The sequence below is a fragment of the Mus musculus genome, chromosome 6 (assembly GCF_000001635.26).
Source record: "Mus musculus strain C57BL/6J chromosome 6, GRCm38.p6 C57BL/6J".
Lineage (NCBI taxonomy): Eukaryota > Metazoa > Chordata > Mammalia > Rodentia > Muridae > Mus > Mus musculus.
Genome location: NC_000072.6, coordinates 52,963,892 through 52,986,868, shown reverse-complemented (window position 1 = coordinate 52,986,868; position 22,977 = coordinate 52,963,892). Strand labels below are relative to the sequence as shown.

Here is a 22,977-nt window from a genome sequence, read left to right as displayed (position 1 = left end):
TTCATTGTGTCCCATAAATTTTTTGGTATGATGTGTCTTCATTTTCATTAAATTCTAAAAGGCCTTTAATTTCTTTCTTTATTTCTTCCTTGACCAAATTATCTTTGAGTAGAGTGTTGTTCAGTTTCCATGTGTACATGTGTTTTCCATTGTTTTTGTTGGAATTGAAGACCAGCCTTAGTCCGTGGTGATCTGATAGGAGGCATGGGATTATTTCAATCTTCTCATATCTGTTGAGGCCTGTTTTGTGGTCAATCATATGGTCAGTTTTGGAGAAGGTACCATGAGGTCCTGAGAAGGTATATTCTTTTGCTTTAGGATGGAATGTTCTAGAAATATCTTTTAGATCCATTTGGTTCATAACTTCTGTTAGTTTCACTCTGTCTCTGTTTAGTTTCTGTTTCCATGAACTGTCCATTGCTGAGAGTGGGATGTTGAAGTCTCCCACTATTATTGTGTGGGGTGCAATGTGTGCTTTGAGCTTTAGTAAAGTTTCTTTATGAATGTGGTTGCCCTTGCATTTGGAGCATAGATGTTCAGAATTGAGAGTTCATCTTGGTAGATTTTTCCTTTGACCCGTATGAAGTGTCCCCTCTTACCTTTTTTGATAACTTTTGGTTGAAAGTTGGTTTTATTTGATATTAGAATGGCCACTCCAGCTTGTTTCTTGGGACCATTTGCTTGGAAAATTGTTTTCTAGCCTTTTACTCTGAGGTAGTGTCTGTCTTTGTCACTGAGGTGTGTTTCCTGTATGTGGCAAAATGCTTGTTTACATATCCAGTCTGTTAGTCTATGTCTTTGGGGGGAATTGAGTCCATTGATGTTAAGAGATATTAAGGAAAAGTGATTGTTACTTCCTGTTAATTTTCTTGTTAGAGGTGGAATTATGTTTGTGTGGCTATCTTCTTTTGGGTTTGTTAAAAGATTACTTTCTTGCTTTTTCTAGCATGTAGTTTCACTCCTTGTGTTGGTGTTTTCCATCTATTATCCTTTGTAGAGCTGGATTTGTAGGAAGATATTGTGTAAAATTGGTTTTGTCATGGAATATCTTGGTTTCTCCATCTATGGTAATTGAGAGTTTTGCTCGGTATAGTAGCCTGGGCTGGCATTTGTGTTCTTTTAGGGTCTGTATGCCATCTTCCCAGGATCTTCTGGCTTTCATAGTCTCTGTTGAGAAGTCTGGTGTAATTCTGATAGGTCTGCCTTTATATGTTACCTGACCTTTCTCCCTTATTGCTTTTAAAAATCTTTCTTTGTTGAGTGCATTTGGTGTTTTGTTAATAATGTGATGGGAGGAATTTCTTTTCTAGTCGAGTCTATTTGGAGTTCTGTAGGCTTCTTGTATGTTCATGGGCATCTCTTTCTTTAGGATAGGGAAGTTTTCTTCTATAATTTTGTTGACGATATTGACTGGCCCTTTAAGTTGGGAATCTTCACTCTCATCTATACCTATTATCCTTAGGTTTGGTCTTCTCATTGTGTCCTGGATTTCCTGGATGTTTTGGGTTAGGAGCTTTTTGCTTTTTGCGTTTTCTCTGAGGGCTGTGTCAATGTTTTCTAGGGTATCTTCTGCCCCCGAGATTCTCTCTTCTGTCTCTTGTATTCTGTTGGTGATGCTTGCATCTATGACTCCTGATCCCTTTCCTAGGTTTTCTAACTCCAGGGTTGTCTCCCTTTTTATTTCTTTATTGTTTCTATTTCCATTTTTAGATCCTGGATGGTTTTGTTCATTTCCTTCACCTGTTTGATTGTGTTTTCCTGTAATTCTTTAAGGGATGTTTGTGCTTCCTATTTAAGGGACTCTACCTGTTTACCCATGTTCTCCTGTATTTCTTTAAGGGAATTATCTATGTCCTTCTTAAAGTCCTCTATCATCATCATGAGAAGTGATTTTAGATCTGAATCTTGCTTTTCCGGTGTGATGGTATATCCAGGACTTGCTATGGTGGGAGAATTGGGTTCTGGTGATGCCAAGCAACCTTAGTTTCTGTTGCTTATGTTCTTCTGCTTGCCTCTTGCCATCTGATTATCTCTAGTTCTCCCTGCCCCTGCTATATATCTGACTGGGGCCTGTCCTTCCTGTGATCCTGGTTGTGTCAGAACTCCTGAGTTCAGCTGTCTCTGTGATCCTGAGATCCTGAGATCCTGGGTGTGTCAGAGCTCCTGGGAGTCAAGCTGCCTCTGGGACCCTGAGATCCTGGTGTGGCCAAGCTTCTGGGATCCTGATATCCTGTGGTCCTGGGCGTGTTAGAGTACCTGAGAGTGGCGCTTTCTCCGGATGTTGTGGGACTGGGTGCCTGTCATTTTGTTTTTATTGGTTTGTTTATTTTTGATTTCTCTGTCTATTAAATATATGTGAAAGGTATAGGCTGTGTAAGTAATTAAATTCATGCATTCATAAGATATGCTGTCTCACTTCATCAGTGGACTACAGTCTTTCCTTTCCATTCTAGGGAACAAAGCAAAGGACATTACTGAGTATAGTGGTCTAGTGTGTGTCTGCCAGCTGAAGGGGTTGGAGCTGAAGGTCTGCTCCTGGTATGGCCAACTGTGTGTTCGCCGCAGTGTCTCATTTTACACAGGACTTTTCTTTCCAAACTCTGCTGCTTTTGCCAACTCCATGGGCCACATTCATTGCCCATCCCAGTCCTAGAAACACAGTAGGACTGGCCTTCTCCTCCTCTTCTGCCAGCCTCCTCTGCCACTGAGGGTGTCACGTCTCATTCTCCCTGGGCTATGTTCTGACTGCTTATGCCTCCCCTGCTTCCTATGTGAAGGCTTAGATACGAAGCCTGGGAGGAGGTCACGAAGGCCCAAGGAGCCAGCTCTTCAGGTCTTGTCACTGCTGGCAAGCAATGGCACCAAGGAACATTATGGATCTGTACTGATGGAAAGGGGACACATGGATACTGTGCAGGTGGCATATGCATGCTTTTCAATTTCTCTTGGTTAGAAAAAGAGAGTGTCTGTTGCCGTGGAGCAAGAAACTAGAGCTTACCTCCATTTCAAAGGATGGCATAGCTGATTTCTTACATACTGTCTTACCACATGTGAAGCACTTACTTTTTTTCTATTATAAGACCTGGAGACATTTGTTACAAGAAGTGACTATTTTCGTGTTTTCAGTTTCTTGCCATACAGAATGTAAGTCCTCTAGGGCCAGGACCCCCTGTAGGCTCAACATTTATGATATGCTTCTAGCATGTTGTAAGGCCTGTGGATAATGTGGAAGATGGGAAGGGAAGGTTGGTTTTGTTTTGTTTTGTCTTACTGAGCACTGAGTTCCCTCTGCTCCCTCTGCTTCTGTAATCACCCCCTTTCCTTGCTGCTGGTGGTGGCTCCTTTATAAAAGGAGGAGCCTATCATTGGCTTGTTGACAGCCATTGCCACAGGAGGCTCTACAGCATTTGAAACATAGACAGGCATCTGCTGTGTGGATGGAAATCAGACACCCATAGCATTTGCTCCATTTGCCCTGGAGGGGCAGAGTCTGGCTAATTCAATGTCAGCAGGCAGCACCCTGAACTCTGCTTGGTAGACCTTGGGGAGTTTTGGCCATAGACCAGAAGACTGACTAGTGCATTGGCAAGAGGGTATCTAGGGGTGCAGCTGATCAAGAATCGGGCTGCCAGACAATTGCGTTGGAAGTTGTTCACTCACTCATGGTGTGGTTCGTTGCAGTACCAGAGTTAATGATGGGATACAGGAATAATGGTGTACAATGAAGTATTGGAGCAGTAGTTAAAGCTGCCTTTGAAACCACGTGGGTTTTCTTAGTGTTCTTTATGCACACTGTGGCTTGAACAAAACTGTAGTAGGAATTCTTCAGGGGCATGTCCTAATGAGATTAAAGTCATATGAAGTTATGCAAGTGATGGATGTTGGTTTGTCTGTGAGCGACCGACGTCTCTGTGCGGTTTGAGTGCCCCGCCTCCTCCTTTCTTCTCCCTCCCTAGCAGCCAGCACCACAGCAGAGCTCAGTGTGTTGTGTATTTTAGCTGCATCAAAGCTAAGGTAGCTGTCTTCTGAAAACAAATTTCTTGTTTTGTTTTGTTTCTATTTGACACTGGTTGGTATGGACCTTTGCTGTTTCTTTAAAGTTGAACATTAGATTTTAGATCAGTATTTACAAGCTTTAAAAAGTAATTGGAGAGGGCTGGAGTGATGGACCAGCAGCTAAGAGCACTGACAGCTCTTCCAGAGAACCGAGATCCATTTCCTTGTACCATAATGGCAGCTCATGAGCCCCACTCCGGTTCATGGCATCTGTCAGTGCTCCAGCCTCTGTGGATATCACGCACGCGCCTAATGCATGCAGGCAAGATACCAATAGACATTTACGTTTTTTATATAGTTTGAAAATAATTAAAGTTTATAGTTTAAGTATTGGTTCATATACTGCTCTTCATAAATAGTACAAGGCCATCTTAAATATACAGAAGACTATACGTACGCCTCAGTTATGCCCTGTTTAGCTCTCTAGGTGGCAGTGTGAGCCTAGGAGAGTGGAGACTAAAGACAAGACAAACTAAGGTTTCATGCCCAGCATTAAGAGCAGCAGGCCATTTACACTCTGAGAGTTAAGAGAGGCACAGGAGTAAAGTGTGCAATCCCAGGGCCATGCTGTGCATGGCAAAACCATGCTTTTCCATAGAGGACATGAATAATGACAGCTGAAGGAAACACTCCTATCCGCCACACCTGGGAGGAGCATGGAAACACATTCCAAGAACAGGTCTGTGTTTTGAAGAAACCGAGGTCACAGGATTCCTGTTTTCTTGGAGTTTTCTTATAAACACTCAGAATTTTCACACAACTCTATTTTTGGACTGTGTTCTGTCATGCCCTCAATTAAAAAATTAAAATCCTAAATCTTCACCTCCTACTGGAGTTCTATGGTGCTATGTGCTTGTGGAATCAAGCTGTGATGCTCATGGGACTGAGCTGTCGCAGCAAGAGCATTCCACAGCAACACACAGCTGTATAAAATATTATTGCAAGGCTGGCTTTCTAACTGTTTAAGACAAACTCTCTGTAAAAGTCAATTATAAGGCTGGTGAGATGGCTCAGTGGTTAAGAGCCCCGACTACTCTTCCAAAGGTCGTGAGTTCAAATCCCAGCAACCACATGGTGGCTCATAACCATCCATAATGAAATCTGATGCCCTCTTCTGGTGTGTCTGAAGACAGCTACAGTGTACTTACATATAATAAATAAATAAATAAATATTTTTTAAAAAAGGAATGTGTTACTATCAGGCAGCACAAATCTGGAGCTGATTTTTAAAAAAAGTTAATTATAGTTACTACTATTTTCTAATCTATTACAAATTATTAATTTTTACAAACTTTTGAAAGTTATACTCTAGAAAAGAAGTCCTGTTATATCAAAGTTCAATTTTTCATCATGTCTTACTGCCGGCATCTATCTAGTGTTCATGACTGTGATGTTTCCCTCTGTGTGTCATTTGTTTCTCACAGCTGTCCAAAGCTCTTTCCCCACAGGTTCTGGAGGATTCTAGAGAGAATCGTGTGTGCACATGCTGTGGCCAGATGCAAATGTACTAGTATAAGTTACAATTTAACAGAGAGGTGTTTTTGTCAATTGGGCCAATATACACGGTGACTATTGTGACAGATCAAATTATCTCTCTCTCTTTTTCTCTGGCGAACACACAAGTACACACACTGTCAAAACCAGGAAATTTTAAAATTGGCTTTTATGTTTAAATTAAAATTTTTTGTTTGGAGTAGAAGAAAACTGGAAAGGCCAGGGTTGGGGATGAGGATGACGGCCGAACGGGTGACCGGCTTTCTTCTGAGGATCGTCCATCGTTAGCCCCTAGCCTTGCACAAATTAAGCAACTAGGCCTCAGTGTCCTCCTGTGACTGGGATTACAACAGCTGTCCCAGGAGAGGTGGTGAAGCTCAGAGGTGACGGCTACTCAGTGAGGTACGATTTCACCTGCACAGCACAGATGTAGACTGCTATGAGTTTCTACTAAAATTCAGCTGTGCATTCCTCTGCTTTGATCTGATGACTGTGGTTATGAGAAAGAAGATAAAGAATGGATAAATTATAGAGAATTGAGGGAAACTCAGTACTTGAACTGCATTTTGCCATCAACATTTTATGAGCAGAAAAGCCCGTTGTTCATAACAAAGGCGATGCTGCTGACAGTGGTTGTTGAGTCTATAGAATTTGCTGGAAGCTGTAAGGGCTGAAGAGATGTGTCTTTTCTCGTCTTTCCCTCCGCATGATGGGGTAAGCATAATCATTAGATGGATTTCCAAGTTGAGGGAACTGTGGTTCAGAGAGGTTTCTGCATCCATCGTGGAAACCCACTGGGCGGCAGCTCGGTGCACATGGCCTCTAAGACTGACTCTGGGTGGACATGACTCTGAAGGAGGAAGAACGGGGCGGTGGGTTGCTTGTAGGATGCTCAAGCCCAATGTAGACTTTAGATTCCAGTGGCCATTCTTACCAGTGTGCTGCTTGTATCTTCTCTGTCTCCTTAGGTCCTCTCTTAAGTCCAAGGTTCAGGAAGAATAAGTGCTCAGTGCTTCAGTAGAGGCCTCAGCTAAGCTTTCCCTCCTTGTCAGCCCCAGCTCTGTAAGACAGAGTGTGCACAGTTCACTCAGGTTTTGCTCTTCTAGCAAGGGCTCACTCACCAGCTCTGAAATCTTGTCTGGACAGCTTCTGTTGTCCACGAGCCCTCACTGCACTGTTCCTGTGTTCTCTAAGAAGATGGAGGCCTCTCCAGAGCCACGCCCTGCCTCATTCCCAGCCCCCAGCTTTCCCTAGCGCACCTTTATAACCTCTGCCCATCAGCCAGCCCCAAAGCCAGCTCCACAGTTGTGTTTGTTAAAGCAGCCCTGCCTCTCCTAAGCAGCTCTGCCATGGCTGGCTAAGGCTGCCGCAAACACGTGCTGAGGACTGACGCTCCTGCAGTCTCCAATGCCAGGAGCAAGGTTCCAGAGGGCTTCTTCTTGAGTCTTGGGGTTCTGATGAGCCCCGTTCCTGGCTTTCAGGTGCCAGTGAAAACTGTCCTCACAGGGAAGGTGGAGGGAGGAAGTGAGCTCTCTCTTGTCTCTTCCTACAAGGCCAGGAATCCCCTCAGAGTGTGGCCCTCCCACTCCTGTCCTCCGCTCAGGGCGTCATCTCAGTTACCATCTGCATTCTGCAGAGGCGGAAACGTCTCATCCGTGAGGCTTTCCTGTTAGTGTGAGATTCTGAAAACTGCTGGGTAGCATGTCAGCAAGAAGCAAAGACTGCTTGGATTCCTTTAAGTCTTTGTAAATATTTGATATTATTAATGCTTTATCTCCAATTTCTATTATTTTCCCACATTGCCTACTGCCACATAATTGGATACAGGGACATCGTGGCTGTTATGTGGGCAGCATTTCTGTTCTTGCTGAAAAGTGATGGTGGATGGAAGTATGTTTCGTGTGTACAGTGTAGTTCTGACTGTGGGACTAACCCCCAGTCTAGAGATGTTGATAAAGATTTGTAAGAGAAAAAACATTACATGAAATCAAGACCCTTAAGAATTTATCCTGCAAGGGACTATGTATACTCACTTAAACAACCTTCCTTACCTATTACAAAGAAAGAAACAGACACACAAGACAACAGAGCCATGAATGGATGCTTCAGTGAGTGGAGAGGATGGGGGCGTGGAGACCGGATCCCTCCACCAGCTCAGGCCTCTTTTCCTTGGGGGATGGTAGGGCAAGGTTTGGGTAGGCTAAGGAGTCCTTAAGCAACTGCCTAGACTTGTTCCCATGCCTCCAACCTGGGTCACTGTGGCAGGAAACACTGGGACTGAGCAGCCTTGCTGTACGAATAGGGAGAGGAAAGACAGTTGACAGCGGGGTTTTCCTCTAGTTACCTGCAACAGCCTCCATAGCAGGACAGGAGCATCCAATAGTATTTATTAATGGATACCTGAATTTTCTCAAAGGAGTTAGGGGCCAGTAGAAAAGCAAGCACCGCACAACAACATACCTTAGAATCCAAAAGAGATTTAGCAATGTGCAAGAACTTGGTGGAAGTTTAAAAGAATGAGGGAAGCGAGAAAGTAGAAGGATTGTGGGGCCTTTGCCTGGAGCAGCTCCCGACTGCATTGCTGCATTTGCCTAGCAGTCATCAGCACCGTTAGTTCTGGTGCTGCTAAGCGGCTTTAGAGAACGGCCTCAGACCATAGCCACCACCACTGCCACACCAGGTTCTGAACACTGTTAGTGGAGAGCATTCATTCAGTGTGTACACAGAGCTACTACTGCAGTTCAGAAGCTAGCAAGGAGAGTCTTTGTGGGTAGGAGTAGAGACTTGTGTTGTAATAGCCTGAAAGAAATGCAAGCCCACTGTCAAACCTTTCTTTTTAACCACCACCACCACCACCATCACCACATTTTCACAAAGAATACTGGTAGCAGCTGTGTTTTCTCCTTTAAAACTGACATTTTAAAAGTCAGGAGAAGCCAGGCATGGTGGCATACACCTTTAATCCCAGCACTCGGGAAGCAGAGGCAGGCAGATTTCTGAGTTCGAGGCCAGCCTGGTCTACAAAGTGAGTTCCAGGACAGCCAGGGCTACACAGAGAAACCCTGTCTCGAATAAAACAAACAAACAAGAAAAAGTCAGGAGAATAGTCAGATAGTCAGTGATGAAGGAAGACAATGGAAAGAAAACACAAAGATGAGAAGCCAAGAATTTCCTCCACAGTTCATGCTGACAACTGTATGTTCCTGGGCAGTAAGGTTGACTGATACACAAGTATAAATAAGCCCACAGGACATTGTCCTCCACTTGAAAGCAAGGCATGGCTGCCTGCATAGGGCACTTCATTTCTTGGGCCTTTTCCTTCAGAAGAATGGAGAGATTGATTGATTGATTGATTGATTGACTGACTGATTTAAATTTATCTGAGTACTCTGTCAATCTCTTCAGGCATGCCAGAAGAGGGCATCAGTTCCTATTACAGATGGTTGTGAGCCACCATGCAATTGCTGGAAATTGAACTCAAGACCTCTGGACGAGCAGTCAGTGCTCTTAGCCGCTGAGCCGTCTCTCTATGAGAGTTTTATTATTAATATGCATTTCTAAAGTAGTCTTGTACCATTGTGGTTATTAAACTTTTTCCTAGTGAAATGCAAATCAAAACAACCCTGAGATTCCACCTCACACCAGTCAGAATGGCTAAGATCAAATATTCAGGTGATAGCAGATGCTGGCGAGGATGTGGAGAAAGAGGAACACTCCTCCATTGTTGGTGGGATTGCAAGCTTGTACAGCCACTCTGGAAATCAGTCTGGCGGTTCCTCAGAAAATTGGACATAGTACTACCGGAGGATCCCGCAATACCTCTCCAGGGCATATACCCAGAAGATGTTCCAACCGGTAAGAAGGACACATGCTCCACTATGTTCATAGCAGCCTTATTTATAATAGCCAGAAGCTGGAAAGAACCCAGATGTCCCTCAACAGAGGAATGGATACAGAAAATGTGGTACATTTACACAATGGAATACTACTCTGCTATTGAAAACAATGAATTTATGAAATTCTTGGGCAAATAGATGTATCTGGAGGATATCATCCTTAGTGAGGTAACCCAATCACAAAAGAAGTCACTAGATATGTACTCACTGATAAGTGGATATTAGCACAGAATCTTAGAATACCCAAGATACAATTTGCAAAACACAAGAAAATCAAGAAGAAGGAAGACCAACGTGTGGATACTTCATTCCTCCTTAGAATAGGGAACAAGATAACCATGAAAGGAGTTACAGAGACAAAATTTGGAGCTAAGACGAAAGGATGGACTATCCAGAGACTACTCCACCCAGGAATCCATCCCATAATCAGCCACCAAACCCAGACACTATTGCATATGCCAGCAAGAGTTGCTGAAGGGACCCTGATATAGCTGTCTCGTATGAGGCTGTGCCAATGCCTGGCAAATACAGAAGTGGATGCTCACAGTCAGCTATTGGATGGAACACAGGGTCCCCAATGGAGAAGCTAGAGAAAGCACCCAAAGAGTTGAAGGGGTCTGCAACCCTATAGGTGGAACAACAATATGAACTAACCAGTACCCCCCCCCCCGCCCCAGAGCTCGTGTCTCTAACTGCATATGTAACAGAAGATGGCCTAGTCAGCCATCATTGGGAAGAGAGGCCCCTTGGTATTGCAAACTTTATATGCCCCAGTACAGGGGAATGCCAGGGCCAAGAAGAGGGAGTGGGTGGGTAGGGGAGCAGGGTGGGGGAGGGTATAGGGAACTTTCAGGATAGCATTTGAAATGTAAATTAAGAAAATATCTAATAAAAAATTAAAAAAAAAGTCTTCCCTGGTTACTTAGATAGATTTCCTTCAAAAGTCAAAAGCAAACAAAATGGAAATATCGAAATAGCTGAGAAAGAAATTAAGGACCACTTTGAGGGTATTTTCATCAAGTTTTGATTGTGTAAATTTTGCTTTTGAAGAGAGATAGGATGCAACTTTATCCTTGCAAAGCAGCAAGGTTGGTCTGGGTCACCTCCACCTCACTTCCTGTCCCCATGATGTAGCCAGATATAGGGACAGTGGGGCTTGGGTCGGCAGCAGCTGCACAGTTACTTTGTCTGGCTGGTCATTGATGTGTTTAGCGTGTCCACATACCAAGTTAAAAAACAAATGAATCTTGACATTTCATATCACAAAACTAATCTTCATAATCTTGAACTATTTTTTAAAAACTAAATTAAACCAAACTGACCAGTGTAAATTATAAAGCAAAGAGGAAAACACTTAATAGTAGAGGAGTCTGGGCTTGCTTTTTTTCAGATATGCTAAGTCTTCACACTAATTTCTTCATGTAGCGTTTGTAGTTTGTAAAAGGAAATTGTTTTTCTTGTAATGGGAAAAATCATCACTCCTCTTATGACACAAAACCTTAATTTGAAGTCTCCTCTACTGGCCTAAACTAGTTACAACAAAAATATGTTAGTAAAGTGGGCAAAGGCCCTTCTTCCATGGAGCTGTTTCACTACTCAGGAGCTACCCAGAAAGTCCTAATGGAGGAAGAAGGGCAGGCATGAGACCGGGAGAGGAGGGGGAGAGCACTACTGTGACGAAGTGTCTGGTATGACATGACCTGAACGCCTCTAATCCCACCTTCTAAGGAGCAAAGTATGAAATGAGTTTATCAGTTTTGGTCAAAGCATACCACAGCTGAAAACATGGGCATAGCTTCCTTTTTCATTTGGGTAGATTGGAACACACCTCCCCAAATCAAATGGAAATAGTAAAATATAAAAACTTTATGAGTATCCAGATCCACCACACCTGGCTGCCCTAATTGCCTTCAAGCAAGTCATTACTGGGGAAGCAAGATGTTTAGCCACCAACAGCCCTTATTAATGTATAATAGGGATTTACTTGTAAAACAGAATTACTGGGATGGCATGACGTCATAAAGACAGAATGCTGACATTTTAGATGGTTTTATATGGTGGGGTCGAATTAGAACTTAGGAGTGGAATATTCTTTTGGTAATTAATCACAATTTGGTATGGCCTCAATGCAGGTTAGTTGAATAGTTTTATAAAATTTCTCTCTATAATACAGCACTATCAAATATCATATTTGTAATTTTCAGGAACTATCTATAGAAGAGAAAAATCTCTGCTAGTCTGCAGATGTGCTAAATATAACCACAGCAGGTGCAAATAAATTAAATGTTTCAACAAAGCTACTTCCCTAACTTCTATTAAAAAAATTACATTTGAAAAGTATTAAAATGCCTGCACATTCTTTTTGGCATCAGTGATTCAAGAAAAAGGATGTATTTGTTTTTTTAGATTACAAACTCAGACCTGTCAGTCTGACTGTGTGATTAATAGGTACAGACTTTTACCCGCCCCATAAATATAATGGGCCTTGATTATTGGGTTCAGTTTGCAGAGCAATAGTTAATGTGATGTCAACACTTCCAATGCAAGCCTTCTTTTTTTTGAAGGGGTTTATAACTCGACCATAAAAAATCACTTGGGATGACACTTTGAATATGAACCTTAATCTGGGGAACAGAGACGTTTTAAGGAATAGATTTAAGTAATCCATTACCTGTTTTAGGGTTATGAGGATCTAATCTGTATATAAAAATTCAAGTTTTATATGCTTTCAATACAAAAATCGTAAATAATTTGGTTTCCTAATACTCATTTTGTTAGTTTTCTTAAGGACATAGTCTGTAGATAGATATTTTATAGTTCATTTTAGGCTGAAAAGGACATCTTTAAACACAATTATATATATATATCAGGAGACGTTTAATAAATGATTCAGTATTAAGCTCTTTGGTATTTTGTGGTAAGTAACCACATAAAGTCATGTCTCAGTCCTAATGAGGAGTTCCAAGACAAGCAGGGCACAATGGCACATACCCATAGTCCCATCTACCCTGGAGCCTGAGGCTGGGTCACTTGAGCACTGGAGTTTAAGGCTAGCCTGGGCAGATACCCCTTAAGCTAAAAACAAGACAAAATGGTTTTCCAAGTTAAAAGAATTCCAGGACACAGCATAATACATATAACCCTTGGAAAGTACACAGTGGGACACCTTCAGTAAGAAGGTGCCTTCGGGTCTCCTGTAGCCAAAGACGTCAGTCAAAGATGACTGACTCCCAGTCCTCCTGCTCTCATGTCTCAAGTGCTGGCGAGAGCTGTGTGCACCGTACCCAGCTAGCTCTACATCTTGTTTTCTAGTGAGAGAAACTTGACAAAAACCTGCTCTAAGGCTTGTTCCCACCATCTCCTGAGCACTGAGACTGCATAAGAGATGGGAGCCCCACTCTCAGAAACTTGAGACTTCTTTCTTTTCTAGCTGGATCATGAAAGGACTGGGGAATGCTTGACAGTTTTAACTGGCAGTACGTCTCGAAGTTTCTAAGCACAGAACAGAAGGAGGCCAGGATTCCTGTTGGAATCTGAAGCCATGGATAAGAAGCTGTGTTCAGAACTCAGACTTTTAAAGTGGGTGCCTGGCTGCCACAATTTACTGAACTTACTGGGTACATGAAAAGTTTTTATTTTAAAGTGGTTATCTTCTTGTACTTTGTAATGATTCCAAAGCCCCCAGTTGACCAGGTTGAAAGGGGTGGCTGTGTGTGTTTGTTTTTCCCATGGAGGAGATGGAGAGACTCAGCATGCTGTAAAACCAATGAGCAAGACTGTACCACTTGGCTCTGTCTGATTGGTTCATTCCATGTCTGAGATGTGTCCTTACTACCTAGTCCAAGCTGCCCTCAAACACAGCGTCTTCCCGTCTCAGCCTCCCTGCCTAGCAAGACTCTTAAACTCACCACAATCTGACAGTTGTGGGATTTCTTCCTCTTTCTTACTCACTTCCGCCTTTTCAGATTCTATCTTTTCCCTTTCCCTCTTTTAGAAGGTAGAATTTTCCCTTTAACGAGCAGTAGCAAACCATTGGCAGGGAAGGCATCCTTAGCGCCCCAGCTGTGGAGCACAAGGAGCACGTCTGGAATCCTTTTCAGGCAACACAAAGTGCTTCAATAGGGCAGCTCATGACTGACAAGTATTCAGCCCTCATGACTGGTTACATTTAGACCATTCCCAATATCAGATGTAATGATCAAACTACATCCGTAACCATTCTCTCGTCATTCAAGAAACCAATCTTTTTGTGTTGTTAGACTTAGAATCAGACAAGCTAAGATGAAGGGGCAGTCCACATAATCCTGAGGTTGACAGTCCATGGCAGAGGGTCCTCAGTGAGTTAGCCGGGATCCAGTATGTCTTTGAAGAGCTGTCACTGAAGAACCCCATCATGGGCTCAGCTTTACAGTGTCAATGATTGATGCAGTAACACATCAGCTCATGGCACTGCACTTTAAAAACTACAAATAACTAAGCACACTGGCATGAACAAATGTACCGCACAGCCAACCTATGAAGTGGATGTTTCTGTGGAAACAGAGCCTGAAGTTTTCGTCTATGGTTTAGGATCCCCTAGCTTGGTGACTGTGGAACTGGCATGAGGACCCAGATTTATATTATTCTCAAGTGTATAGTGCACCAATCCACTTCGCACAGTAACCCAAAGTCAAATAGTCATAATTACTCACTGTTTATTGAGTGCCTCTCAATTGATGGGCCTCATGCAGATTTGGAAGCTGAGTTATATACAAGATGGCCTTAAAAGTTATGAGTAGGGAAGTGTATCAGAAACCTCTGACCCTGTGTGAGAACCAAGCTGAGGGGCAAAAGAAGCACCAAGGGGAGCCTGGGGCAGAGCTGTCTGATCGCTTCCAGAGATAGTCCCAGACGGGGTGGCTGGGAGGAGGGGCGGTACGTAAAGTCCTGTGATCTGTGGCCCTGGCACAGTAAGTGAGAAAGTAAGTCTGAAGCACTCAGCAGGGTCGAGGCTGCGAGCTAGGCCTTACGGTTAGGGTTGGAGAAGCTTGGCTTTCATAGGCCTGTGGGAGACAGGAGAGTCTTGAGCTAGACTGCTACGATCAGATTAGCATTTGTGGAGCTGTTCTTGGGTGCCCTCTGGAGGGTGGCTTAGCTATGGCTCTGGAGGCCTGGGGCCAGATGCTATTGCTGGTCAGAAGCAGATTCCAGTAGTCTTCAGATGGATGCACCTGCTCCTTTGTGGTTTAGCTGAGGGTGTTTTCCAGGAGGAGCTGAAGGTAGGTAATGGGCCCATATATGGCTCTCATTCTGGAGAAGACCAGAGGAGGGGCCAGATACAGGGGAGCTTTCAGACAGGCTGGGGTGATCTGTCCTGCTAGTCTGATAGTCCAGTGGAGCTGGAGGAAGAGACTTGAGAGCCATCACTAAACAGAGGAAAAGAGAGAACACAGAACACCCATGAAGACATCCTAGACAAGGACCTTCATGGCTGGACAAAGGAAGGAGTGATGAGAAGCAGAGGAGAATGGCAAGCCCAGGGGAGAGGGGCCTAGGCGTCACATTGCTCTTAACTGGAGTGGTGAGCTTTTCAGCATGCGCATACGGGCACACATACATGTGTACACACATACATTCACTCACATGCACATGTGCTGCCTTGAAGGAGGTGATCTGTGGCATGGCCTGTTTGAAACGCTCTGCCAGGTCTTACATTTTGCCTGAAGAATGCTTTAGCAGTCTTTAAAAGTTTTAAGTCTCCATGTACTTTCTCATGACCATCAGACACAATTTATTCTAACATAGCGAAGGAGCTTTTAAGTAATAAATTTAATTTCTAGCTCAAAATATAGTATTCTTAGTTAGGGAGAGTTTTGAAGTCAACTTATTTAGACCCTTAATGTAACTTACGTCGCTGATTTATTCAATAAATTCTCACTACTCTGTCACAACCAGGTATGTACATTATGGCCCTTTATTCTATTCACTTTGTTAAGAACATAGAAGAATGAAGTTTTGATATTATGGGAATACTGCTGTATTTGAGCTACTAGAGATGGAGAAACTTCAGTCTGTGATTTTGGGGTGGGGGTAATCTTGATAGATTAGAAACACAAGATTTTGAATCTGAAAGATTTTGAATCCCAAATTCTCTGGCCTTTATAATATACCAAGTTCCTGCTGTCAGTATTGCCTAGAATACTGCCCTATGTCCTCTCTCATGGGATAGGGCTCTGGTTATGGCTGCAGGGTGCAGCAGAGGTCACTGTAAGCATTTCTGGTGCTCCAAGCTTATCCAATGTCATAGGCACTCTATTCTGTCGTCTCAGACCCCTTCCATGACCCTACAGTGCTGGCTGAGCATACGGATGGATTGAGTAGCTGATAGAGGTGGAGATGCTGGCTGAGCATACGGATGGATTGAGTAGCTGATACAGGTGGAGATGCTGGCTGAGCATACGGATGGATTGAGTAGCTGATACAGGTAGAGACTGCATCGCTGATGCTGAGCATCATCGAACGTTTGTAGAGCTTCTGGTGCTCGGAGAAATCTCTTCTCCAACCCTGCCCTCTGAGGATTGATTCCACCCATTCCAGGGCTTCCTCTGAGGTGGAGCTGAGCTCATGTTGGTGGCTGCCCTCCACTTGCTGCTCGTCTGCATGGCTTTCCTCTCAGAGTGCACTCATCATGAGGGGCATTCATGCCACATCTGTCTGGCCCCAACCTTATCTCCACTGGGTTGCATCCCAGCCTGCTGTTTTCCCTATTACCCTGAAGTCAGAGGATACAAAAAAACAAAACAAAACAAAAACCTCTCCCTCAGCTGTCTACTTCCTCCATGTTTCCTCCCCTCTGATCCCTCCCTCCCTCCTCTCCTCCCTCCTTTTTGTTCTTGTTTTTTGACAAATTCATACTTTGATTGTATTCATCCTCCATTTTCTCTTGCTCCTCTCTATACTCAAAATGGTTCCACGAAATTTTCTTGCCTTTCCCACCAAAGCCATGCATAATAAAACACTACTATACGGTGTCTTGGGGTTTCTACCTGTTCTAAATGTTAGCTATTCTAAGTCTAGAGTTCAGGCAAATGTATGGGTGGCTGTTGGCTCCTACAGTTTGTGAACAATTATTTTGGCTTGAATATTTATCTCTAAACAGGGAGAGGGTGAGGTTCCCACCAGCACTGGCAGATCTATCTCTCTTGTCTGACATTTCCACGTCTTAAATGTTTTGTCGTAGTGTGAGACACTTCTGGGGGTATAGAATTTTTCCTCTTTAATTTATTCTTTTTTTCTGTTCCCAAATTGCAGGCTCTGGCATAGCATCAAGGGAGACCTAGCCCACCCTTTGCATTATATACTTAGAGTCTACTGACCCTTTCTATTCTGACAGTTGAAAGCTGCTTGCCTGAAACTGAGTCCAGCTTCCAGGTGCTAGTTTGTCATTTTTGAGTAGCATTGTAGTTTGCCTACCACAAGAGGGCAGCACAGGCAACTGCAGAGAACAGATGCCTGCAGGCAGAGTGCTGGCAGCATGAAGGCTTCTGAGCCTGCAAGCCCTGTCACCCAAACATGTATGGTGGGCTCAGTGGTTCTCTGTGAGGGGAAAAGCAGACATGGCTGTGGCCCCCTTATAGGTAGGTAGACTGACCCTGAAGGCTTAGTGGTGACTTACATGGCCAGGAAATGGTTACACAGCCAGCAAATCCCATGCTTGAATCTAAGGCTCTTCTAGAATTCCCCCTGCCAACAGGTGGGGCAGTATCATCATAGTAGTGACATATATTTAACAAGGTGTACAAATGTAGAAAACCATATGTCCTATGCCAGCAGTTTTATGTTTTGGTTTTGGTGTTTTTGTTTTCTTTTTGTTGTTCTTGGTTCTGTGTGTTGATTGTTTTTGTTTGTATGTTTGTTTGACCAAGCATCTTGAGTGACCCCAGTGTTCTTCTGTTCCAACGAGACAGAAAAGGATGGGACTGCTGACCTCATACAAACCACCCTGCCTAGTCTCACCAATCTCTCAGTTGTTCCAAGCTAGTTTATATGAAGCATCTTAAAAATCTAAGACAGAGGATCATGAGAGTGTCAACAAGGAGAAAGCAGGCCCCATATCTTTAAAACCCAATCAGCTCTTGCCCAAGTCACCCTCCCACCACCAGCTGAAGACTCTCCTAACTCTCCAGTCAGAGACCTAGGCCACTGGGTGGTCTGCCACATGTGGTGACTCACTGGACGAATCTCAGATTTACTCCAGGGGGTTCTGCCACTTTTGTACTTAGGTGATTCTATCAGGTAATTAATTTTAAGAGCGTATGTTTGTTAGTTGAAGGAAAGAAAAAAAAAAAGGTTCAAGTAGCATTGCCTGTTTAGGCTGGCTACCCAGGATTCATAACTTTCAATTTGAGACCAGAGTGGGGAAGTCAGTATGTGAAAAATAGGTAGTATCTAGCTGCCTTTTTAAATCAGTAAAATAATTAAAGTCTTTGTACTTTGGCATACTAATGTATTGCACATCTGCAGAGTTCGCTTAATAAGGAAAATGCTTGAAAAAGATAAAATTCCAAAGCCAAAAGCAGCTAATAGTTGGAAAAAAATCCTTGTAGTGATTAATTGACCTCTTTTTCTCTGAAGAGACTAAACATTTCCTAACCGCCCTGCGCTGGTGCGGCCCCTGTCGAGCTCTCGTTCCCAGTGATAAGGGCCAGCACCAGGGTTTCTGTTCACCATTTTCTTAGGTCCCAGTGTAAGGACCGTTGTTGTGTTTAGGGAGAGAACACAAATATTTATTTTAAAAGTTTCTTTAAACAAATTCTTAGTGGAGGGTAGAGCTCTCTAATGCACTGCAGCTGGGCTGCTGGCCTTTAAAGTTGGTTGCCGTCTGTACACTAAGTCCTCTCTCTGCAAGTGCTCAGCCCAGCGAGCATAGCTCCGACGCGTCTCTGGATACGGATTTACATCCCAGGAGCAGGCCTTACTCTGGGGCTGCTGAGGCCTACCTAGGAAAAGCCCCTAGTGTACATTTATTAGGAAGTGCTCAGTGCATATTTGCAAGTACTCTCTTAGAGAGACAGTTGTGTAAAGATTCACTAACTTACACGTTTCCTTAAATTCTTAAGTGAAAGACAGCAATTTGTAGCAAACCAGAGAAAAAGAAGGAACAGCATACATTTCAGATACCCCGAATTCTACTTGAATTTTCTTCCATTCTCATGTGGGTTCACGGAGGTGAGAAAGTTGTTATTTTAACCAGGACTCAGGGTTTACATCTCAGTCTGACTGTCTGCAGCGTTCTTGGAATTCCGTCTGTCTTTCCAGGGAGGCCTGTCACAGGGAGAGGAGGCTGTTGTTGGCTTTTTTTCCTCTCCCTTTTCTTGCTGGCTTGTCTATGCTGAGCCTGGCCTTACCCCAAGTATATGGGTGGTATATGTTTTAAGTTGATATATTAATGTTGAATTTTTATTGTCATGGTTTCTGTTCATACTCCTTTCAAACCTTTCATTTATTTGTTTCTGAACCTTGGCTATCTCATAAAAATGTCACCATTGTGGTTGAACATTAAGCACCTTCCCATTTTTCTCTGGGCCGTTGAAATAAATTTGGACCAGGTGCTCTACTCATAATGGAGCCCCTTGAAGTGCCCTGATAATGAGCCGGGAGCGGAAGCTGTCAGCCTTCAGCTGGCTTGAAGAATGCAATTAGAGCAGTTTAATACTGCAGCAGGACCCCATCCAGTCAAGGCCACGGGACTTGAGACCTAGTCGAGAAACATGCACTTTAGGCACATCAGCATCTCTGCTGCCTGAGCCTGGGAGAAACAGCAGACTCAGGATAATAAGCCACGAGGAGAAAATGCTCTAAAGGTGACAGTGTTCTCAGCCATCTCTTCTATTCTGAGGTTGTTAGGACCTTATTTATGACTTATGATCTGATGTCACTGGGATCAAAATTACCAGTGTCAAATTAAGTTTTAAATCAACTAAGGACACAGAAGGCCTTAGACTTCTACCCTATGAAAATAGAACAATTTTTAAGAGCAAAAAATTTAGATTCACTTAAATATCCATTAACATCAAGAGTGCTCAAAGAGTATATCTATATAATATGGAATAGTATGCAGCAATTAGAAAGAATAATATTGTCTAATTGTTTAAGCAGTTTTATATAGTCTTATATGTTGAGAGAAAAACTAACTTAAAGTATGTATTTGTATAGGAAACGTTGTGAAGAAGAAACTGAGATGAGTGAGACTAGGAGGTTGTATTTACTCTATGCAAGTTTAAAAATTATTTTCCAGCATTTAACTAGTGACTTCAATATTCTTGGAATGGGATTACTCTCTGTCAGACGCGTGACTTCCTGTAAGTAAGTAAAGGTTTCACAGGCAGAAGGAGGCGTAGAGGAGCCTCGCTGCTCTGGATAGTGAGGGGAATTGACTTGGAAACAGATCTGCGTTTGCTGCCCATTTGAGGGCACAGATGTGGAGAGGCCCGGAGGCTGTCGGTAGCTCTCTGTCCTTGTCTAAAGGAAAGGCATGTTCTCTTTCCAGGACCACATCCTTTTTCATCCTTTACTTCTCTCCAGAAAATGAGAGCATAGCCCAGCAACCATTGTTGCTGTTGTTATAAACATTGTAATAAGCACTCGGCTGCAGGATCCTTAAAGGATTCCCCCCTGAGTGGGTTGTCCCAAAATGCACCACGTAACGCCATGTCAATTCAGTCTTGTTTGGGCACCATTAAAAACATAGTAGTTTTACACAGCTCTCCAGGCAAGAATGACCTCATTAATGAGAAGAGGCATATAACAGTTAAAGCCTCAAACGCTCATGAAGGTATTATTTTAAAACCTTTTAAATGCCAAACACCAGGCTGTTTAAATAGCTTGTTTCATGTAATATTTATTAGTTATTAAGCCTCATTTTTGTTTTGTTCTATACAAATAGGAAGTTTACTTCAAATGACCACAGAGAGAGATTTCTGTTATCTTCCCCTCCTTAGTTTCTTGGAGTTTGCTGAGTTTGGATTCCTCTTTGTGTAGACCATTTCTTTCCCTTTAGCATTTTAAGATATTGAGCACAAGATTAAAATCCTGCTTTCCACTTGAGCTCTACTCCACAGCTCAAATTTTGTAATTGTTCCTCTGACTGCAACAGTTACTAATTTTAGCTACAAGTAAGCTTCCTCCTGTGACTTGCACCTACACTCCCCTTCTGGCACCCTCACAGTGACCTGTCACCGTGCTTGCATGAGATGACTTAAATGTCCTTGGACAGGAAAAAGTGCAGCCCATGGACCACTCCGAGGCACTTTAAATAGTGTGCATGGGCTTTCCTAACGCAGGTTAGCTGTGTGTTGATAAATCCACAGAAGTAGAGTATGCCGGAGAGGCCTCCCCTCTGCTGCTCCCAACTAGCCAGAACTGGTTTCCTTTGTGAGACTCCACACCAATTTAAAAGGCAGAGTGTGCTTGACATCTGGACTCCTATTTTTTTTTTATACCATGTCTTTCTAATTGTGTTTTTAAGCTATTCTTTGTTTCTTAATCATCACTCTGTAAGTATAAGATTCTCGCAGCCATTTGTCTCTCTTTACTACAAAGAACAACGCACAAGTCCAGGGGCTTCTATGCAGACAGGGTGTACATCTCCGAAATTACTTCTGGAGAGTAACTGTTCCCAGACAGCAGGACAGTGCAGACTGGAGCCACTTAGTGAGGTGTGAAGGCTCCTCCTCCCTCTGAGGGGAAGCGTGGTTTGTGAGAATGGTAGGTGCCGGTGACTTGGTCCTCTATTCGAAGTGAAACCAGAGCAAACCACAGGGGTTCCGTTCTGGAGAGTCAATTTGCTCAAGAGTTTGCTTAGCTAGGCCTGGGACTCTTGGGTGAGACCTTCCATAAGACAATAGGGCGGTGAGCAGCTTGAAGTCAGCACTCTGCTGAAGGCAGGCAGGCTGGGGAGAGCTTGTCTCTGAAGACACTGCAGCGAGGAGAGAGCAAGCTGGGTCTCAGGCCCAGCTCTAGACCGCTAGACCTGCCCTGCTATGCCCTGGGTGACCTCTTGCCATGAAGAGTGCCTGTCTCAGGGAGTCCTCTGATCAGTGAAATCTAGATGTCAGTGGTGCTCTACTTTGTGTGAGAGAGTAGCTTTATCTGCTGCTTGTTAGTCACCTGTCTGTACACCAAAGCCATCAGCTGGCTGGGACGAAGGGACTAGGCAAGAGAGGCTGGCTTTGTATTTTCCCTAAATGTAGGTGGTTTTGTGTCACCCATAAAATGTAAAAAAAAATTTTAAATATGTGTCAAGAATAACATTTGGGTAGTATGCATATATATATATATATATTTTTTAAAAATTCATTTGTGATAATGAAAAATGAAAACACAAAGATTAGTAACTTGCTCACTTAACTCATTCTAGTTTTGTGATTTTCTGTGAAGTGTTTATGTGTTTACTTGTAATGTGTTAGTTTTTGGGTGGTGAAAAGGAGCTGAGTTATGAGGGGGGTGTATATTTTCTTTTTGTGTATCTATTTTCTAACTCCTACAGTTGTAGCTTTTAAAAGTTACTTCCAAGTGTGTCTAAAAACACTTGTCTCAGTGACAGCCTGCATTTGAGGTCTGGCTTTGGGCTTTTTGATGTGTTTAAGGTGGACTCTCAGATAGTTAGAGTCCATACCAAATGTGGTAGCAATTATTTTCTGTGAACTTGAGTGCTGTGTGGGCTCTTGCTGCTCCTTGAATTGTATTAATTATTCCTTACATCTGCCCTTTCACATAGCTCAGGGGTCTGGAGGGAGCTTGATTATTGCGGTTGTTTCAAGTCAGTTTTCACCCTGGGCTAGCAACATCACCACACTTTCACACCGTACGGAGCGGGCTGGCATTCTGAGCACAGTCACTGCTGACACCAGTGAGCAGCAAGACCTGGGTTTAAAGACAGTCACCCCACAGTGTGCCCAGATTATGCAAGCAGTGTACGTTTCCTTCATCTGCTCCAGAGTTCTTCCCTTTGGTTTATTTAGAGCAGAAGATTCACGGAATTCAAGAGCGGTGCCCTGTGATAGACTCCAGGCATGATGCTTATGTGAAGCTACAGTGTCAGGAATTTCTTTTAGAGGCTATTATCTTCTGTCTTGTCGTTGTCCTCTTTATTGTTAGTAGCATCTTGGGCTATCTTTTTGGAATATAAGCCTGAGAACATAGTGGTGCTGCGCTGAGCTGGGAGCGCATCTCACTTGGAGGACTTGGCAAAAAGCCAGCCGTGCAGCCTTCTCTGCACGTAGCCTGTTTGTGAGCAGTGTGCCCTTCTGTGCTGCATCTCCTGCTTTTTTGTCAACCACACATATTTTTGTCATCTCCTTCTGGTCCTTTTATCAACTGTTAGTGCTGTCCCTACTGGAAGGTCTGTCCATGGGTCTGTGGGTGGCACACGGTGAGTGGAAGGCCACCCTGACATCTTGGCAGATTGAGAGCTGGGTTAAAAATACTTTTATGAAGAGTATTAACTTTTGTATATTAATATATTTACTTTATTTTTTAAAGCCCCTCCCAA

The 22,977-nt window shown here is 43.3% G+C and overlaps 1 protein-coding gene and 1 long non-coding RNA gene across 3 annotated transcripts in view; both read left to right on the top strand.

Moving 5' to 3' along the window:
• Positions 1–22,977, top strand: part of Jazf1 (JAZF zinc finger 1) — a 300,560-nt gene that overhangs the window by 81,756 nt on the left and 195,827 nt on the right. The window lies entirely within an intron of this gene.
• Gm33219 lies at positions 10,320–21,711 on the top strand. Its single transcript, XR_377681.3, has 2 exons — positions 10,320–15,815; positions 15,863–21,711. It is a non-coding gene; the product is annotated as a predicted gene, 33219 (long non-coding RNA).